The following is a 22,457-nucleotide window of genomic DNA, read 5'->3' as shown; positions in this document are numbered from 1 at the left end:
GAAGCAGCTATACGGATTCTTCAAACCATGTCTTTGTTCTGTGGTTGCTTTGAATCATTTTCTTGGAAGAAAGAACTGATTTCCAAAATCCAATACTTTGTGTACTTTTCTAAAGATAATATTTGCAATGTTTTGTTTAGAATTCTTCAATAGAACTGGGATAGAAAAAATAAAGGCGTTTTCGTTATGATGACAACACAAATAATTGTCCTTGCTTTGGTAGAATGTTTTGCATTTTTACATTAGATTGGTCAACTTAAGTTATTATAGTTCCTTATAAATATTCACTCTCTTCTTAAAACTTCTGTCTCACCCTCATGCACCTTTTCTTCCCAAGCTGAAGTCTCACTTGCCACCACTGCAGTTACTGGCTAGGGTCCCAGGTGCCTCATAGAATTCTGCCATGCTGCCTCCAGCTGCAATAAATCATACACAAGGTGCCGTGGAATCCGGGTACAGTACAGCACCTTTACCCCGGAAAGTCAGGGCACTGGGTCATACAGATTACTCAGTCGGGTTGAAAGGTGATGTGAATCTTTCCATTGACTATGAAGACTTGAAGACTTGTTTGTGCTATGCAATCTAATTTTCCCCCATAGTACACTCAGGGCCCCGATTCTCAACATGGTCTAAGTACCGAAAAGGTTGTTAAAAGGGTTAACAACCTTTTCAGTACTTAAGACCTATTCTGAAGGTAGCGCATTCTTCCCAAGTCGGTAGGAATGCGCCACTTTCGGAATACATGTGGCGGTTGCTAGGATGGGTACTTTCCATTCGTTACTTGGCTTTTTAGAAGGGTATTCTTCTGGCACTCCTCCAGTTTTATATGTGAGCTAAAGTCGTGCACATATACGGTACCACTCTGGTGCTGTTATACTGGAGGAGTGCCACAAGAAACCTTGTTTGGTGTATATGAAAGTGTTCATATATACACCGGTATATATGAACACTTTCATATACAGCAAAGCAAGCAGCTTCAACTTTCTAATCTGCAACGTTGAAGCTGCTTGCTTTGGTGTATGGGAAAGTGTTCATATACAACACACAGGTGTATTTGAACACTTTCATTTACACCGAATCAAGCAGCTTCAACGTTGTAGTCTGCAACGTTGAACCTGCTTACTTTCTTGTAAATGAATGAACACTTTCCTATACACCAAAGCAAGCAGCTTCACCGTTGAAGCTGCTTACTTTAGTGTATAGGAAAGTGTTCATGTACACCTGTGTTTTCTGGAGCATTTTTGTTAAATAAAGAATATGTCGTTATTTTTCAAAAATGTTGCAGAGATTTCAGGATTGCGCTCATAATTAAAACAGGCGCATTGCTGAAGTTGCATTGTTGTGCACTACAAGGACGCCCAGGCCCACTTGAGAAAACTGGTGGAGCCTGGGCGTCCTCATTTGGCGCAGTGAATCGTGCTCTTTAGCACGTTCACTGCGCCATGTTATGAATCGGGCCCTCAGTATCCCTAGTTAAATTATTATTGCAAACCTTGTATTGGCCTCAGCTTATGTGACTCGTGAAATACAGATCTAACAGAGGGTGAAAAAGGATGAACCATCACACTTGGTTTTCGCTCGTGCCATTCCACTCACTTCCGCAAGGCAATCAAGAAGGACTCTGGTGAAAGAGTAGCGGAAAGCTGACCTAGGTGCACCAGCATCAACATGTGCATTCTCAAGAGATGGTATCCGCTTGCTCATACTAGCTCATCTATACACATTGTGTATGCCCTGCTCAGGAAGGCTGGGCGTACTCTAAATGAGGGCAAAAACAATCCACCCTAAAATGTGCTCCCCACATGTGGGTATACTTTGTTGTGCTATGCAAGGAGCTACATACCCCCATCCTCATAGTGGCAGGTGTCAATTATGGAGTCCCATCAAAAGGCCATTGCACCATTGAACCACAATTCTGCTCTTCTGCTCAGCCTAGCCATTCCAGTACTCCTGCTATGCATGTTTCGCGCTCTGAAACACTTGTGTACGAGCGCAATACAAATAAAATATCAATATCAATGTGCCCTTCCTTGTAACCTCATATGAGCGCTCCCTCTGTACAATGCTTACCAGCTAGACAGCTAGATTTGCACTTTCTAAATCCCATACGTACACTAGCAGTTGATTTACACTTTAGAGCAGTTGGGCTTCATTCAAGGAAGGGAAAAGAACTGGTAGCAGGAAGCAATTAGTCCCACACCAGAAAATACACAAAGTATATTAACTACCTAAAATTGTCCTATAGCGGTCACTTTGTCAGTGTTGGTAGTACCATTATTGTCGACTGTGTTCAAATGACCCAAAACCAAATCTACCTGATTTCCCTCAAGAGGGGATATTTTCTGTGAAGTTCCTGTCAGCAGGCAAGACGAGTCCTCCTGGATGTCAACTTGATGCAACAAATTGCTCTCTCTGTTATTGTCTTTCAGATTGAGCTGTGTGTCCAAGGACAAAACACGAGTATCCAAACCCTGGCATAAGCCCCTTAACACCCCTATGTGTTTCTGTGCCATAATATACCCCTTCATGGAGCACATTTTGTAAGTCATTAATTTTAGGTCGCCTTGCACATACCTCGTATCTGTGTTAATGTTCTTATGAACTCACACCAGCGAGTTCAGCACAAAATTGAAGGTTGAGTTTGAAGAACCACCTGGTAGTGTATGGTAGTTTGTATTTCTTTGGTTGGTTCCTACTTCATTTATAGGGAAAGCAGGGAGTAAAGAGAGTAACACTAAACAACTCTGGAGATTTATCCAATGAGTTAGTTGTAAAAGAAGGCCGGAACCTAGATATCTCTCTTTTACTCTGCCATGTCGAGTGCACGTGTAGTACTATTACTCTTCCCCATCAATGTTTCCAGAGGAGTCGTCTTGGTCTTCCACGTCAGTGATAAAACATGTTGGTTATAGCTAGATTCAACAACGTGTTTGGCAATGAAATAGGATCCAAGTCAGATTCATCAAACGGGTCCTCGGTAGCAAAACTGGCTGAGCCCAGCTCATGCCCCACTTCAATGGAAAGGCATGTATTTCTAGCACTAAGCAGGTTTAGGACCGCTTTGAGGAAGAAGAGTGATTTTGGGGAGGCCCTTCAACGGGGAGAGCAGTGAAGGATTTACTGTGACCCAACCGTGAAGCGGGAGGGACAGGATTACTGGTCTCTCCCTCATTGGTTAGTCCTTCACGGGATGCACCCTCCAACTCCAGTGTAGCCTTTCTCCTAAAATGCACTTACCCTGGGGCACTTGGTTTGTAGGCTCCTGCGCCAACTGCACTTTGCACTTAAAAGACGGTATGTACAGCTTGCAATTCATAGGTGCAGAAGGCAGTGTAAATCAGTTGGCTGGGGAGGCTAAGGGACTTCCACTATCACCACCAAAGGTTCAGTGAAAGCTGATTGCAGGTTGAAGGCAAACCTTATTATATTTATTATGGTTCATTAAGGGAGGGGCACAGAAACTGCACAGAAATTGCTATGGACCAAGAGCCCGGTGGCCCTTGGTCCGGAACATAGTCCATGGTCAGGACAAATAGTGGAATTGGGGTCTGAAAACTCAGGTACAATCATTCACAGTGATGGCTTCAGAAGATGATTGGGTTTGTCTAGGCAGTAGATGAGGTCTCTGCGCTTAGGATGTCAAGTCACAACGAACAGTCAGGACCCAGACAAGGCAGCCCTAGTAATAAAGGCCATGTGATGGTCTTTTAGTACGAGGCAGGGGACACCCAATCTGTGACATCAGCAAACGAGGGACCAGCAAGCGGTGTGGGGTAGATCAAAGGATCCACCCAAGCAGCATGATATTGTGCAGGGATGAAAACTGTTGCATACTGTTATGATGCAAGTTTTGGTCTCTGTTCAAAAATAATGTTGGCGTCCCTATGTTCGGGGTCAGTTAGTTCTCTACTGCAGTGTGGAAAGAGGTGCCCTGCACTATACAGGCTCCAGAATAAAGAACTAACAAGATCTGTCTGGAAATTAAGTTGTCACATATACCAGAAGCAGAGGTGGAGTAGCAACATCCACTGAGTTCTGGAAATCACAGCAGAGATGAACTCCCACGTTTTGGCACCAAAGCCACTAGTCCTCTCTGGAAACACCTCGGGCTGCGGGTTTAAAGAGCTGTTGTAACGAAGGCTAGTGGACTTAGCAACGAATCCACAATGAAGTCGAGGATTCTACCAGCAGAGCAGACAAGCGGGAGGCAAGGACAAAGGGCCAGAGACACAGCCTGAACATGCACTCCACAATCCTCGGCAGCAGCCCATCTCCACTCACTCTTCCATGAAAGTTCAGGTTGTCAGTCACTTGAATGGTAAGGCGTCTCTCCAGAAATATACTATCAAAAATGGTCAGAGGAATCCCTTCCCACAAATCCACAACTACGCGTTCTTTAAATGATTTGATAGCCATGATATTTGGACTAGCCAACCAATCTTCCATATGCACAGACACAACCACCCAGATGTGTGAGGGGGGCTGGAGGACTGAATAAATGCCAACTTGAGTTTTCTTTGTGTGGTGCTGGAAGAACCTTAATCGGCAAAATTGCTGTTTTGGCTGTTCCTTGTGGTCCACATGAACAAATAAAGGACAAAAAACAAAATAGCCAGGGTTAGGGCTTAAAACATATAGCAGTACTACAATAGTTACCATACAGGACCATTTGGCTGCTGATACAGTAACATTTCTACAAACCTTGTCTAGCCAATGCAATTGTACAGCTGCCACCATACTATTTTCTGACGCACTGGGTGAGGGAACTCACTCTGGGACCAAATGAGCTGCTGAACATGACCCAATGCCTTATTAACCATATGGACTAGTGAGCGCAACACAAAAAGAAAATGTTAAATGGCTGCAGGGGGACTTCAGTCCCTTTGATAGCCTAAATAATGTTGAATACTAGATTCCAGTAAATTCGTGAGCAGGCAAAAAGTACTCAAAAAATGGAATTCAGTTTTAACACCAGTCATTCGGCAACATTTTAACTGCAGTGGCAAGCTACGATTGGCTTGGGAGTACGAAGGATCTCAGCAGTTCCTTCAGTGCAACCCTGATTTTGATGACTGATTTGTGCAACCCTGATTTTGATGATTGCTTTCAAGACCGTGCTCTGTTGCTGTCTAAGCACACCCGAGTAGCTTTGACACCCATTGCCACCTTCAGGTTACCAACCCGCACTGATTACATTAGTTGCGTGCAAAGGGCTTTCAACCATTTGTGCAGGCAGAAAAGGACCATCTATGATTTGCACAGAATCTGGGCCAATCCCTCTCATTTCATAAAATATACATGACTCTTTATGAAAACTGAAATGAACTGTTATACTCCTAGACTCAGGAGCGGTGGGATACTCAGGTCAATGATACACTCCATCCTTAAATTGTTTCAACAGATCTTTATTCAGTGTTTGGTTAACTAGAGTTTGTGGTGGACAACTGCATAAGGGAACTAGGGCACACTCTAACATTAAAGAGGTATTCCTAGATAAAACAGTGTCAGGGTGGGCAAAATAAATAATAAGGGGTTCTTGGGGACTGATCTTCTCAATATCGCAACGCAAATCAATGCATAATGTTTCTAAGTCCTTGCCCAGCCTGGGACCTCTTGTACTGCAAAGGAAATACTCAAATGATGTTGGCAACAGTCGTGAAGCCTAGTCTTGAGTCTTTTGCCTCTGTGCTATCCTAAGATTAAAACAAATATTCCACGGTTTTACTAAGAGAAGAGTTCAATCATTCTAATCTATAAATGTCCCGCCCTATGCTACTCAAAACCAAAACAAACCACTGTATCTGGGAAGGCTCCTTCAGGAGTTACTCCATCTAGACATGTTCACCTCATGTCCAAGGACCTCCCTCAGGTTTTCAGTTCCGCAAAGTTTTCTCCTTAGACTTTTCCAGATCCTTGCAATATTCACTGTTGGGCATGTCCCAGTTCTCTGGCCTTCCATGTTTCTCAGGAAGTCTCTCCTAGACGGATTTTAAGCTTCTCGAGTGGTTCCCTCCTGGATCTTGGGTTGCAAGATTCACAATAGATCGCTCCTGGACCTTGGTTTTATTGGGCATTTGTCTCTTCCCCAATTCAGGGTCCTATACAGACAGCTGCAATTCCCTGTTTCTCTTGCCACAGGCCCTTCCAATACCCCAAAGAAAATTTAGATGAGCTTTTGTGCCCCTTCTGTTCAGCCTTGCTCTTCCAGGCCTTCCAGGACTTGACAGACCTTCATAGTCTTGCACTGCCTTCCCCCAAGCAGCAGTCTGTTGTGACTTGCCTTTCCCTTCTACTTTGCTGAGAAAGCATGTGATATCATGACTGCCTGGATGTGGAATACTGGATGAATGTTCTCTGAATGACGGTTGAAGAGAGGCTAGCTCAGGGAAAGAATAGCCGGTAGATGTGTTAGTGTACCTTTCTTGTAACCTGTAACCAAGTAAAGATGATTTCCTTTTGTACTAAAGGCTACTGTGTCATCTGTACTGAGAAGGTACTATTTCATCACAGTCCTCCAGTCTTCTCTCTCAAGCAGAGTCTCTCCTTGTCATGGGAGCACCAGCATGTGCATCTGCTTTCCATGGGCTCAAGACCCTCAATGAATTTTCTAAGCCCATTTGATCTCCATGAGACTGTGCGTGAGGGGGAGATACTTTCTTAGGCTGACTCTGATTGGTTCTTCCATATGTTCTCGTGTACTTTTCTGGCATTGGCTACTCCGCTTGTGAGTCTCAATTCCACTCATTTGTTTATTGGCCTAAGACAGTGATTGGTTCACGGAGTCATGGCTTCTGTTTGGGTTTGATTGAAACTATGAGATTTGATATGCACCTGTGGGATGCAGTCGAATCTTGGAAGTGCTTTGATTGTTTTTGGCAGCTCCTTAGTATCCCATGAACTTCTCATATTTTTGAGGTGTTCTTGGAACTGAAGTCCTGTGGTTGAGTGACAGGTTGTTACCATGGGAAGAGAAGCTCTGCCTCTCTGGACCCCATGCTGCATGAATGCGACCATGTGCCCTAGGCTTGATGCAAGCTTAACTGCTCTCCCCATATAATATGCTAATCGACAGTGAATTCTGCCATTGCAGAGGTGGCTGAAAGTAGAGACACAGGCTCAGGAAATGATTTGAGTGCCATCTTGCAGAGAGGGGGACTAGGATCCTGTGAGGTCCTCTACAGTGACTCTCTAGGCCCTCATCCGGCAGTGGCTGAATCAGGGGAGGGATGTTGGAGTCAGGGAAAGGTGGCTTAGGGAGGAGGGACTGCATATCCGAGGGGTAGGGCCTTGGTGCGCAACCGAACAGCGATTCACTGGTAGAAGAGGAGGGCGGCGCATATTGAGAACGTTTAACCTCTTGAATTAAAACATCTGTGGGATGAACTCGCCAGTTAAGCGGAAAAAGCTGGGGCAGCTACTAAAGAGGGAGAAGGTAGATGTTCTACTACTGCAGTAGACACATATTAGATACACGGATACGGGGGCGGAGGTTGGAGGCTACCTCAATTCTCGAAAGTATATCAGGCCTGTGCTCAGGGGAAAACGTGTGGGGGGCTGGTGGCTTTCAAAGACAATCTAAATGCACAGGTAACGCGCAGGGCGATAGGGAGTGTTGGTATCTGTTAGAGCACAGATAGATCAACAGAAGTATACGCTAGCTTACATATATGCTCCCAATAATGGCCAAATAGGCTTCCTGCTCCGGTAGGTTTGCCTTTGTTCCGGTAGGTCTGCTCGTACTCGTATTCTGCCTTGCTCAGAGTGTGCCTTTAATCTGTGTTACTTATTGGTACATGGTGTATGCGCTTCAAGTCAAGTGTCTGACTTTGCCTGACCCGATTAACAGGACATGTCCAGTACGATGTATGAGTTAGCCTTGTTACTCTGTCACCCTCTCCCTCAGCCCAGTGATTGTGTAAAAATGGGGGAGGGAAGTTGGGATCTCAGAGTTTCCTAAATAATAGGATGGGTAGATGAACAAAAGCTAGAAGGGATACATTTCTTGGCCCCTGAGGGAAATTAGCTTATAAAAGACGCAGACACCAGGTGGAAGCAAAGGTATTTAATGTATTTTTATATTTGTGTTGTGTCTAATTTGTTTTAGAACACGTACTTGTTCCAGGTACAGACTCTGCCACCCAGGAGTGCTGGATGAAATGTGGCTTGCAACAAAAAGAATTCACAGAATCTCTCCTGCTTTTGGAGTGGATTGAGAAGGGTAGATCACGTTGACAAAATCAAAAAAAGAAAAGGAAAACTGTTTGAATGAGTAGTCGCAATGAGGGATATAAGGGGACCAATAGGCTTAAACTGCCTTGAGCACTCCCCAGAGCTAAGTGAACTATATTGGCCAGGCTGCATTTGCCAGGAGTGACCTACCTAAGCATTGGGCCCCCGGGTGCCTACCCTGTACAGCCTGGGTGCCCACAGGCCTGCCAGCAAGTCTGCCCTCCCGGGATTCGGGTCAGGCAGGCTCAGAACAAAATATCATAGCCCGGCCTTGCCCCCTTGTAGGCCCACTCCAACTCCAGACTAGATGAGCCCTGGAGCTTGCTGATGCCAGGAACTGCCCAGGAGCTGACAGGAGAACTGTTGGATAGTCGGTGAAGCCTGGAAGTCTTGCGTAGTCGTGTTATTGCAGCCTGAGTGAAGAGTCTAGAGCACCAAAGCACAACTAAGAATAGGCAGGCCTGTTCCCCGTACCGCAGGGGCGATGAAGGCGGTGGGCCCAGAGGGGTGGGATGTTGGAGGGGGGGGGGCGAGGCTGGTTTCCCCCACCCTCAACTCTGTGGAGGGAGTTCCAATGAGGTGCTGTGAGCACAGCGATGAAGGAGATGCCCCCATGGCAACAGGACATCAATAAAGAAGGAAATGGAGGCCTGAGGCACAGCAGTAATTTTGGGGGCCCCAAATGATTGGGAACACTGCAAAGAAAGAGTTGCACACAGGCACAGATGTGAGTGTGGTGGCTCCCAAAAGGGCCTCGGCGGAGAAGACTGTTCTGTTGGGCTGGTGATGCTGAGCGCAGCGCCCCACCTGGGGAATGGGACACTGCCAGAAGTAGGGAAAGGCATGGGAACTGCATGTGGCAGTGATTACAGTGGCCTTTCAAGGGTATGGGGCTGCTGTAGACAATTATAAATGTTTAAGCTGCACAGCAGTGTTTGTGGTGTCCAGCGTTGTTCATTGGGCATCGCAAAGGAGAGAACAGTGCCTGGGGGCAGGCAAGCCCCAGTTAACAGCCAGGAAGGCAAGGTGCCCTATTCCATCAAACAGAAGGTGTAGTGTAAAGCCATTAAGTGTATATAATCATCCATATAGTCCTGTGTGTATATGTGTGCAGTAGCGGCTGTGTAGTTATGGTTAAGTTGCTGAACTCCTAGAAAGAACCCTTTTTGGGTGGCTTATAACGTTGCCCCCCCCACCTCCTGAACGCGTTCTCACAAAACTTTACAAAGATAGTATATGGGGCCCTTTCAATGATTCTGTGAAGTTTGGTGTGGTTTAGTCCAGGGGGGAGCAAAGTTATAGGGGGGTCCCAAAATGTTTGAAATCCTCATAGACAAAATGGAAAAAAATGTGTGCTTTCGTCTTCAGGACAAACTGCTAGACGGATTTTCACCAAACCTGCGCCAGGAGCATCGGTTTGGTCCGGAAAGCGTGATTTAGTAAATTTGGTGTAAATCTGTAGAGTAGTTTTAAAAAAGATTGGCAAAAAGTAGGTACACAAAATTCATGATATCTGGGTGTGGACCGTGGACTCATTTCCTGATTCGGAGTTCACGGACACCATTGGACCAATCAGGGGGCTGCTCGATATCTGCTGGCAGCCAAAATGCATACTGATTGAGTGTTCAAAAACGTGAGATGTGTCAGATATTTTTAAATGGTTGCCACGTTGGATCCGCGGCAGCCACCGTTGTCCGCTGACATCACAGTGAGAAAGAAATCTGGAAAATATATTTGGGGTGATTTTGTGGCAAAAAGAGGGTCTGGAAAGGGTGAGGGAGTGGAAAAAAGTTAATAGGGAGCTGTTTTTATATGTGTATAAAAGCGCTGCAGGTGCTGCTGAGTCCGTGGTCCATTTTACTATATGCCGTCAGCGCAGTGAGAAAAAAGTTTGGAAAACACATTTGGGGTTATTTAGTGATGGAACGAGGGGCTGGAATTGGTGTGCGAGTGGAATGAAGGTGATATGGAGCTGTTTTTATAGGTGAAAAAAGGTGTGCATGTGCCGCTGAGTCAGCGGTCAATTTTTGTGTCTGCATACATTTGAAGGTGTATTTTACGTACTTGTTAAATGGTTTAATTTTATTGTCATGGTTGTGGCCACTGGCCACACACAATATAGTAATATATGTATAGCAATTATAAGTTCTCTAGGGGGAGTATACAGTATTTGTAATATGGTGGAATTATGAAGTGTATATAGTATTTATAATTGTAGTACAATTGAAGATGGTGCTTATGAAATATGTATTTGTGAAGATAATAAATAGGAGCATCTTTTATACATAAAAGCATGTGGGTGTGTGGTGCTCCAGTAGATTGAGATCCCTTTCAACAAAAGAAGTGTTCCACTTCTACGAATGGAGGGGTAGTTTTATTGCAGATGAATTGCAGCATGGCAATGATGTGATGGTGAAAGTACCTTGATACATTGACTGGGTCAAGAGAAAAGAGTTCTCCTGGTGTTTTTATACCTATTCCCTCCTTTATTTTGGTTTGCATTGCGTAAGAAGTCGTGCAAGTCATCCAATGCGTATTCTGCACAACTTAAAGTAACAAACCATGTGGGTGGGGCTTCGTTCCTTAGCATAGAACGTGCATCAGCGTGACATTGGAATTAGTTTTATTTTGTACCACGCATGTTTGTCAAGAGATCTGTGATACTTGACTGCAAAACTTCATTTTTGTCTTTTACCTTTTGAAGCAGTTGGGTTGCTGACATGTTTACAAATTAGAGCCTGTTTTTAATGTGTGTGCAACCCCATAACATAGAGTTGTAGTTCACTTTCAAACAGGAGGTGCAAAATGTATTCTACATTTTGTCTGAATCTGGGGTCAACAGAATACATTCGAAAAGAGGGAATTTCTGATGCAGTAATTTGTGCGGATCTTTCACCATATCTTCCTCATTTTCCTGTAGGAAACAGTAGATAAAAAGAACGTGCTCATACACTTTTCTCTCATATGTTTATTGGGGAACCTTTGGCTTGACACATTTGATATGTTTCTAGTGCATCTTTTATGTTGTCTTTGGAGTGTAGTGGGTGCATTGTATATTGGTCTAAAATGTTCGCTGCAGTAACAGGATGAATCTTGAATTATTTGTGTGGTTTCTCTTACGTTTTTCTCTTTATATCTTTGTAGTATTCATTGTTTTCTTTGAGATATTGTAGGGCTTGTCTAAGTTTATTTTGACTAGTTGTTGCCAAATGTGTGTCTTTTGTTGATACACTATTGACTATTACAATCAAGGATTGATCTATTGGCCATTGTACTCCTAGAGTTTCTACATTTTCTTTAAGATATAATGGCAAATATAATTCTTTGACACAAATGCCTTTCAGTAACTCAGATGGAGGCAATTTGGCTGTTTTTGGTTGAAGGCGTATTATAGCTTGAAGTGGGTGTACTCTTTGGATTATAATGTTCTCATACAAGTTAAGTTGTTGGAGAGCCTTTGGAAGTGGGAATATTTCTAAGTTATTAGAGATAGCATGTGATGGCATTTGGTTATTGTCAAGCTTTGTATTGCAGTGTGTGCAAACAATTAAGGGGTAGTTACTTTGTATTTATGTTCTGTTGTTAGCTATAAAGCTAATTGGAACCATTGGGATTCCTCATTGTCCTGTTTTATAGGCCATATCTACTATTTTAGTGCTTTTTATAAAAAGTTCTGCGACAACAGACACATACTTGGTCTCGTATTTCAGCAGATGTGTTTTGAAACGTAGCTATTTTTTTCTTTGTATGTGTTTGTTAGGAGGTTGGTGTGTGAGGTTTTCACGAATGTTTTCTGATGTTACTACATTTTCTAAGTCAACTTCTGTTCCAAAATATTTACTTTGGATGTGCTCTATTTCTCAAAGGAGTTCTTTGGCTGTTCCATGTAGGAGAATGTTATTTACATTTTGCAGTTCTACAGCAGGAGTTTTTGCATAGTAGTCTATGCACAAGATTTTGTATAGCAGAATGGTGTGTTGCTAACATTTTGATGCGGTGGAAGGTGCTTTTGCAAGCAGTTCCTGAAACGCACCTAATAAATGTCCTTGCACTGCAGTGTGGCTGCGCACTGTGCAGTAGTCCATGGCTTGTTAAGTGTTCATTCTACTTTTGTCTTTTAGTATCATTCTACTTTTGTCAATTGAAGAATTGTCGTAAATATTAGAAGGATTGTTGGCATACGTTACATATTGTGCTTCATGTCCATTGTACACTGGGCAGTTTGTTTGGGTGAAAGGAACATTTTGTTGAATGTTTGTTGGTGAGGTTTTTTCTATACGTTTCTTTTTGACATAAGGGTGTCTCCTACCATTTCATACCCTCAGCTATTACTGTCTCTGGCAATTCTTTGTGTTCTTGTTCATAAGCTTCTTCATTGAAATATGGTTCTGTGCTGCTTGTGTGAAGCCGTTCACCGTCACAGAAGTTTAAAAAGGTATCTATGTTGACATTGCACATGGTTAGAAGTACTTTTTGTAATTCATTGATTAATTTAGTTAGTTTCATCCGATTTTAAATTAATATAAACAACTTTCTATTTAGTAGAAATGCACTGTCAATTAGAGCTTTAGGGGTTAGTCTTCTGTGGTAGTTTATAAGGGTCGATTGTGACCTTTTAGCTGTGTTTATAGGATTGTGAAGAACTCTATGGTGGAATTTATTTTGTAAAATGTCATTTTTTGGAATGCTCTACTGTGGTTAAGTTAACATGCGCAGATAGTGTTAGGTTCATTAGTAGGTCTGCTTTTTTTACTTTGTTTTTGCAAGAGGGCCCTTACTTTTTTTAGTGCTGGCTGGTTTCGTTTTGTTGAGTTAGGTCACTAGCTGTTTTATTTTAATGTTTTTTTATAAATTGTTTTAGAGGTGGATGACTATATGGCTTGCTTTTATTTTTATCTACTCTATTTGTCTTTGTTTTCTACTGATTTGGTTTTTAGTAGGCATTCTGTTCTGTCTGTTGGGAAAAAAGAAAGTTTAGGTTTGAAGGGAAGGTTGTAAGAGTGTACAGGTGTGATGGGCTTGAGCGAGTGAGGAAGGGAGTGGTGGTGCATTTGAATAAGTAGGGACATTCTGATGTTTTGAGGAAAACAGTGGTTGTTATAATGGTCTTGGTGCATAGGTATGGGGGTTGTGTGGGTGTAATGGAACATGTGTGAGGAAGTGTGTGTATGTGTGGTAATGTGTGATAGTTATTTGGAATGTGATTAGTTTGAAAGTTGTTGGGTTGGAATTAGAACCTCATGTGCATAGGGTTATGGAATATTAAGGAAGTGAAAATGTGGAATAGAAGTTGTTGAAAGATCGATGTGCTGGGCAGTAAGGAATGGGTGGTGTATTGAATAAAGAACAGTGTTAAGATGGTAATCGAAAGAGTTTGAATGTTGTAATATAATGAGTAAGAGTGAAATACAATGTTGAGCACAACACAATATTCTATGGTAATATATAGTGAAAAGTACATTGTTACAATTGGAGACATGTACATGCTATATTAATGTACTTACTTTGTAGGGTGTGAAGAGTGTTCTTTCTTCGGTCGCTGTGTTCTTCAATCTTCTTTTTTCCTGTAATTGTAAAAGAAAGTAAGTGGGTGTATGTGGTAATTTTTAAGTAAGAGTGTTTATTTATTAAGGTTATTTATTAAGGTAGTAGGAGTTGTTGGGGGGGGAAAATAATTAATACAGTTGGGTTATGGGTGGTGTAGTAAAGTATGTTAACTATGTTTTGAGAACAATTGAACTATGGCTCTCATTATGAATGAACTAGTCTGTAAATAAAGGTACCATTAAAAAGTTAGAAGCACCTTTTATGGACCGGCTCACTCTGTGTTTGGCGGTAGTGGCAATGTAATCCGGGCAGGTCTGACTTGCCCGGAGTTCAGGCCACTACTGGCAGGTTTTATACTGAAGCACTGGCCCCGTTACTAACAGTGACAGTGCTGCATGGTTCCCATTCTCATGGAGTCCTATGGGAACTTACTGTATCAATGCCTCTTGTGATATTTCTGTAGGACTAGGATGTCAGGTGGTGGTAACAGTAATGCAGGGTTGCTGGCAACCTCCCGGTTACCAGTGGGTTTTACCAGCAACCTTGTAATGGGGCCCTATGACTAGTACTGTTTGGGACATTATAAGATACAGGACAAAAATGAGTGTGTAAAAAAGTTGCATATGTAGGTTATTTTTGTGCTGGTGATTTGGATAAGAGAAGTTCTGTGTTTGTGATACAATGTATTTGTAATGTGTTGCAGTGTTTTTACAGAATAGGGAAACTGTGGCCTAGTGGTAATGCAATGGCAGATTGTAGTTGGAGCAGTGGTGTTTTATAGTAGTGGTTGGAAAGAACAATAGTTTATATGCAAGGTGAAGTGGTGTATATAGATACTTTGGGCCCGATTTATTGAATTTTTCACACAGTGCAAAGTGACTTTGCACTGCTGAAAAGTGAGTTTGCACTGCCGACACAAACCCTGATTCATGGAACTGTGAAAAGTGTATTGTTGCAGTGCAAAGTCATTTTGCAGTATAAAGTGACTTTGCACAGTTCCATGACTCAGGGTTTGAATCGGCAGCGAAAAGTAACTTTTCAGCAGTGCCACGTTACTTTGCACCGTGCGAAAAACTCCATGAATCAGGCCCTTTGCCAGTATACACATATGTTAGAGCAGGTGGAAAATGGTGGCACTGTAAGGGATGTAATGAGAAAGGTTTTAAGGTATGACGTTTATATGGAATAGAAAATGTTTTGCATTTAAGTGTTTCTTTTTAGGAGCATTGGAAAAGCTGAGATGGAAGATTTGTAGAACATTTGCAAGTGGCACTTGGTGTGTGGAAGTTTAATATGTTGGCAGTACATGTAAGTAACTGCCACTTGATGTGAGCAGGTGCTGAATGCTACAATACATAGGATTTGATGGTAAAAAACAGAAAATACTTCTTGAGAAGCCTTTTACAGGGTAAGTGGCAGGAATCCTGTATATCGGTATGAAAAGTGCTTAAAACATGCTTACAAATATAAGCATTCCTGTGGTGCTATGTTTTGTTAGATGCAGGTGTTGTTGAATTTGCAAATAGATATTTTAGAGAGTTTCAAGTAGTTTTTGATGCAGGTGGCTGTGAGTAACATGATATATGTACTCTGAGAGCTGAAGAGTACATCTGAAGTGTTCAACTGAGATGGCAGGGTTACATGTAGAGTTTTTGGATGTGATTGGTGGATGGATGTGTGACTGTTTGAAAGCAGGTAATGAGGGAGTGTTGCAAACATACAAGTAAAAAGGGTAGAAGGGCAGCCTTGTGCTACGGCGTCCGCAGCCAACAGACGTGTCATCCGGGTCCTTTAAGGATGCCTGGCATGGAAAAGAGGACTGTGGAGATTAGCCATTCAGGTATTGTGTTTGTGGTTTACAGGAAGACAGGGTAGTAGGAGTTTTCTTTGTTGTGTGCACTAAAGACGGCTGTGACTATGGCTATGAAGAAGCAGAGTGTATAGGTGGCTGTTGATTGTTGGATCCATTAATTGAAGGTTTATACTGAATCTTGTGGCATCTCTGCTACTAGTGGATTGCAAGAAGTGGAAGTTTCATGGTATGCAGTTTGTGGGTTAAACTGGGAGACTTTATTATCATTTTGTGAGAGTATGGCTCACTTTAAATGTCCTTGTATTATTATTGTGCATTGTGGAGACAACAGTTTGGACTATGTCACTCCAGTATCTTTGCAGTTTGCCATGAACGATATGCTGAGAACCCTAATAGAACTATTTCCAGCTCTAAATATTATTTTTTCTGAAATCAACCACTGGTAAATATGGAGACATCCATGTTTGTTTCGGCCACAAATGGAAGAAACAAGACAGTATGTAAATAAAGGTGTATGTGCTTTTTATATGGTTTAAGGATGGCTTCTTTTGACAATGAATATATCAAGTTGGATGGTGTAAATGCTTTTCGGAGCAATGGAGTGCATTTGAATGATGTTGGCAATCAGATTTTTCTTTTGACTGTTAAAAATGCATTGAAAAGGTTAATGTAAACAAGTTAAAAAGGAAGATGTGGAGTATATAGTAAAGCATTAGTTAGTAGGTGTAGGACATAAAAATTAGAAACACAAATATATCAGTTTTTGTAGAAGTACAGAAAAACAGATTGTGTTACTGTAGTACATAAAAGCAAACAAAGGGTCTTTTGAAAGAAACCCAAAAAAACAAAAGAAGGCTCCACGAGCCACCATTGTACAATTCAATTTAAATTGAGTTTAAACCTCCCTACCCCTTTAATTGGCCATGCTGTTCGCAGACAAGACGGTAGTCTGCAGACACTGCAGTGCCATCCGGGTCCTTCAAGCATGCCAGGCATGGAAAGCGGACTGCCAAGACCACGCACACTAAAGGATATCCACGGACATGGGGGCATTAGCCAATTAGGTTTTGTGGCTGAGGTGTACAGGAAGACTGAGTAGCAAGAGTTATCTTTGTTGTGTGCATTGAAAATGGCTATGGCTTTGAGGAAGCAGAGTGTCTGGTTGGTGGGTGATTCTTGGTCCATTGGCTAAAGGTGTATGTGGGAATATTGGATTTCAAGAATTTGAAGTTGCCTGGTATGGAGGTCGAGAAATGAAGTGGGTGGAATTGCTCCCGTTTTGTGAGAATATGGTTACTTTCAAGCATCTGGACATCTTTGTTGTTCACTGTGAAGGCAACAGTTTGGGCTATGTCACCAGAATCTCCATAGTTTGCCATGAAGGATCCATTTGCAAAGTTAATGGAATTGTTCCAACATTCCAGGATTGTTTTTTCTTGGATAGCTCAAAGACAAATGTAGAAGCGTTCTAATTTAATTTGTCCGCAAATTGAGAAAGCAAGGCACAATGTCAACAAAGTTGTATGTGCTTTTTGCAGGATGTTGGCATGACATCTTTTCATAATGAAAATATCAAATTTTATATTGTCAAAGTTTTTCAAAGAGATGGCATGCATTTGACTGATGTTGGCAATCAGATTTTTCTTGAAAATGTTCACAATGCATTGAAACAGTTTCTGTGACTACGTAAAATATGGATTGAAGTATTTTTTGGTAGTTGAAGTAATCAAAAAGGAAAAACAAGAACAAAAAATGAGAAGCACTTTTTGTGAAGGTTACAAATAATAAAGTTCAGTAGAACATTTTTTAGTTCAATAAATAAAACAAAATAATCCCCAAAAAATATAAAAGCCAAAAGAGAAAAAAAGGTTATTTTAAGAGCCACCATTTTTGAATGAAAAACAAGTTAATTGATTTTCACTCCCCCACCCCATGCCTGGAATTTTCCAGATGCCTGTGGACTATCGTACTGTACACGGACTAAGCAGGCTGCAAAAGGTGCTGCGATTTCTTTTTTTTTAGTGATCATTGATGTCATCAATGACATTTGTGATGTCATCTTTCATGTCCTGGGTCTTAGTCTTAGCAGTGCACGGTGGCGGCGCAGGTTATGTTTGCTTGGCTTACCGTAACTGGCTAATTTCTGGCCGTTTTCTGTTTCACTTGTAACCATAACGTCCCTTTAACAATGTTTTTTCATTGAATTTCATAGGTTTTTATTAGTGCAACTTAACCATAGCGTCCCTTTAACAAAGTTTTTCAGTTAATTTCATGGCTTTTTACAAGTGCACGCTCATTTCGTACAACTTACTAATGTCATACTTACCGCAATATAGGAACATTTCTGTTCAATTTACAAAGTTTTGCCTTAAGTCTGCCATTCCCCACATTCTAGCATCATTTTTAACACTTCTATACTTTTTCCAATGTTTTTGTGTCCGTTGACATTTGTGAATGTCTGACGTCATTGTGGACTTTCTGGACAGTGTCACGTGACCACGTGCTCGCACGCGCCATGATGACATGTCGGCAAACGGGTCCGTGCTTCACAAACAGTTCAGAACTGCATTTTCAGCTCATCTAGGAACTTTGAAGCTCAAAATGTACCCTTGCAAAGCTCCTACACCTATTCTTACTCATTCATTAACTATCTAGCACACAACACATACTTGGAAGAATATTAGCTAAACTCTTATTTATCTTTAAAATGGCATCCGCTATTGCCATCCCTCCTCCCCAAGAGCCATCACCACCACCACATCAGTTGGAGCACCTACAAAACAAAAGAAGCGCAGTACTTCAAAAAACAATGAAGAGGACCAAGAAGATGAGATAGAGAAAGTGCCTACCTCTAGCTCCCAGAGAGAATCATGGGTGTGACAGTTCTTTACCACTGTTGGGAATGAACCAAAGACTAAAGCTACCAAAGTGAAATGCACGGAGTGCAACGTTGTACTCAGTCGCAGACTACCTGGGCAGTACTCTTACGGGACCACCTCCATGCACCACCACACCAAACCCAACCACTGCAATGCTCTCAGAAAGGTTGTTCCTTTCTTAGAAAGTATGCGGTCTTACTCCACCTCATCTTCCACAACCAATACTGTAACCACACAGCCTACTTCTGTGGGATACAAAATCCAACCAGATACCTTGCAAGTGATAAGAGGCTGTTGATCCATATCTTTCGAAGACAACAGTACTCTGCAGGGGGGAGAAATGTTGGAGTGTTTTTGAAGGTGTTATCAAAGAGCATGAGAAACACTGCACCCTACATCAGATGTAACACACATACATCTTCCCCTGTGCAACTGCCCCTCCCTATTTGTGGTTGGTGCCTCTTCTCTCATTTCCGCCCTACCTTACTTTATTACCTCTCCTAAAAAAAAAAAAAAGGTTATTTTAGGAACCACCTTTCACAGTTAAAAAATAGAACTAAAAAATAATCTTAGACTAATCTACTTTACATGTGAGAGTATGGCTCACTTTAAACGTCCTTGTATTATTATTGTGCATTTTGGAGACAACAGTTTGGACTATGTGACTCCAGTATCTTTGCAGTTTGCCATGAACGATATGCTGAGAACCCTAATAGAACTATTTCCAGCTCTAAATATTATTTTTTCTGAAATCAATCACTGGTAAATATGGAGACATCCATGTTTGGTTTGGCCATAAATGGAAGAAGCAAGGCAGTATGTAAATAAGGGTGTATGTGCTTTTTATATGGTTTAAGAATGGCTTCTTTTGACAATGAATATATCAAGTTGGATGGTGTAAATGCTAGACTAGTCTACTTTACATTACTCAATAAGATTCTCCAACGCAACATTTCCATTAGCATTTTGTGTTATGCTAATGGGAAAAATGGACAATTGAATACTACAGAACTATAAAAAGACAAACATTTTCTGTCCCAAATAATTTTCTCTAGCACAATAAGGACTTTAATCGATGGACCTTTATAACTATCCGCGGTCTCCACAGTCTACTTTCCAGGCCATTGATCATTAAAAGACCTGAATGTCACGTGCCCACCATCGCACAGGGCAGCCCTTAGAACCTTATTTAATTATATATTAGTAACACTCCCTCAATGCTTGCTTTCAAACTTTCACCCATCCATCCACCAATCACCTCCAACAACTGTACATATAACCCTATGGCTATATTGATCTTCCACACACCAACTGCCACTTAACAATCTTCTACAAATCTTTTGCATTTGCATTGCCCTTGCTTATACAAAGCAATTGTACACAATGCTCTATAAATGCACATATGCATTGTGAAGTGAGAGGAGTGCATAAATAGAAGGGGCAGTATGGATGGGCAAGTGCTCATGAGAACCCAGGAGGGAAATGCCAAGGTGGGACACCACTGGCTAACTACTGGAGCAGAGGGGTCCCAAGGATGGGATGCATTTTAACCATAACATTCCTTTAACAAAGTTGTTTTCTGTCAATTTGATAGGTTTGTATAAGTGAACATTTTTCATGGTGTTACATCACTGTATACAAGTTATTAATAATTCCTCTTATATATACTAAAGAACTATAAACCTCCTTTAAGAAACATATTTTTTGCAAAACATATACTTATGTCTGTAGTTATCAGCAGCGCATGCTGGGGCTGCAAATCATCGTTCATTTGCCTATGACATGAGGCTCAACCATAACCCCAGCCCACCAAACCACCCCTATTATTCACTGCACCTACCCTGCATCCTAGCTCAGTGTACACTATACCCTAATAATGTAACCAATGGCCAGTGCTCATGGCTTGCAGCCATGGCCAGTCTCCAAATCCATGGACTTGGGCCATGCCGCATTCCCCAATAAGCAAATCAGAACACACGTTTGCCGAGGGCCAGGCCCCCTACCCAGACACCAAATGTAGATCGCTAGTTTTTCTACTTAAATTCTAACACTTTGGAAAAATAAAACACAAGAAATACTTCCAAAAACATGCTTTTTGGTCCTTGCTAATGCTGCCTGCACAAGTTTGTGGTAATGTAATACACCACTGCAGGATGTAACCGCAAGCAGAATATTTTTTCTCAATCAAACCTACCGCTACGCCTGTGTTTCATGCCCCAATAAGCAAATTAGAGTACACATTTCTCATTGCTGATGGCCAGGCACATTGCCCAGACACCAATGTTATATCACTGTTTAGTGTACTTAAGTTTTCACACTTTAAAAGAAAAATGCAGAACATATTTGCAAAACCATGCTTTGAAGTTCTTGCTGACCCTACTCCTACATATTTGCTGCAATCACATCCAGCATTTCAAACTGTACCCACAAGCACACATTTTATTCCCCATTCAAACCTATCCCAATTTCGAAAAACTTTACCAAATAGCCGGTCCCTGGCAGCCATGCCCACTTTAATCCCATTGCTAGTCCCTCATGGTCATGGCCAGAAGCCAGATTGTCCGGTTCATTGTCTTAGGCCATGTACCGGACAATCTGCCCACTGCCACAGACTATACCTCTGCCACCAAAGGTATATCACTTTTCTTTGTGCCTACATTATTACACTTTTCAAAAAATAAAACATGGATACGTTTGCAAAATCATGCTTTCAGGTCCTTGCCAATTTCCCTTGCACTTTGTTTGCACAAACATTTAAGTTTGGGTCTATAATCTTTCTGAAAACCTTTCTCCACATTCGTCAAAAGGCAAAAAAGTTATAAGCCATCTAAAAATATTGAGACCCCCCTCTCTAATTTTACACCCTCTTGACAAAATCCCACCAAACGTTGCAAAACATTCCTAGCTATGTCTAAAACCTTTTTGCAAACTTTTGTCCAGATTCATCAAATGGCACCATATTTATAAGCCTTTAAAAATGTTTGCCTCCCCACTAATTGTTTCCTTTTGGCAAAACAAATCTGCTAAGTAATTAAACATTACAGTCTAGAAATGCATAAAAGTAAGACCTTAATAAACTACTACAAACCTTTATTTCACAACCAAATTTTAAACATCTAACTATAATAGACAATACAATATCAACAAACACGAAACCGTATAACGATTACAATAATCCCTCCAACTACTGTATACAATACATGTGGTTCAAGAGCTTCAGCTGTATAATTCATTAAAGGAACCCCAAATTCGAAAATGCCCCTCTCGTCCTTGTTTTGTCAGCATTACTTTCTCGTAGTTTGATAAGATGCGGACATCTAACAGCCAGTCATCTACATTTGGCTTTTTTCTCGATTTCCAAACTTTTAGTATTTGTTTAGCCGCCATTACCAAAACCTTATTAATCCAGTCTGTTCTCACTCTGGCCTTATCCCCTCTCTCTCTCTGTTCGATAACAAGATTGTCGAATAGGAAGTGCGTGGGAGTGACTCTCCCAGTACAATGTCTAATCTATGTAAGACTTCACTCCAAAAGGCGGATACCCTTGAGCATGTCCGTGCACACGTTCCCTACACCCAATCCCAAAGGATTCTCAGACGATCAAAGAAAATCATGTGACCGCTCTACCAGATGTGTCATGTTTTAAATATGCCCTTTCTGATCCAACTCTGCCAGCATAAAGCCTTATTTGCTATTTGCAGCCCTACATTATGCCATAGAGAGGCTTTGTAGTGTATCCAGATGTTTTCCCCTCTATTGGTCATAAAATGTTGCAACGCCTCTCTAGTTGTACACATAGTAGGAAGTCTCACCGTAGAATTTGGCATCTTAGACATTGAGTACATATCACCTAGAGCATAAGACGAGAATTGTTCATTCTCCATAATTTGCCAGTAAGGGACATCATTGTTAACTTCGGAAAGATGGAACATTGATTTTTTTAGAACGAACCCTGTCCAATAATTAATTAGATTGGGGTACCCAAATCC

General features: G+C 41.7%; 1 protein-coding gene across 8 annotated transcripts in view; it reads left to right on the top strand.

Moving 5' to 3' along the window:
• Positions 1-22,457, top strand: part of EPS8 (EGFR pathway substrate 8, signaling adaptor) — a 1,868,600-nt gene that overhangs the window by 1,716,779 nt on the left and 129,364 nt on the right. The gene's annotated exons all lie outside the window — the stretch shown is intronic.

Source organism: Ambystoma mexicanum, chromosome 12, assembly GCF_040938575.1.
Source record: "Ambystoma mexicanum isolate Mex_15411 chromosome 12, UKY_AmexF1_1, whole genome shotgun sequence".
NCBI lineage: Eukaryota > Metazoa > Chordata > Amphibia > Caudata > Ambystomatidae > Ambystoma > Ambystoma mexicanum.
Note: the sequence above shows the minus strand (reverse complement) of the source record. Positions and strands in the feature narration are given on the sequence as shown.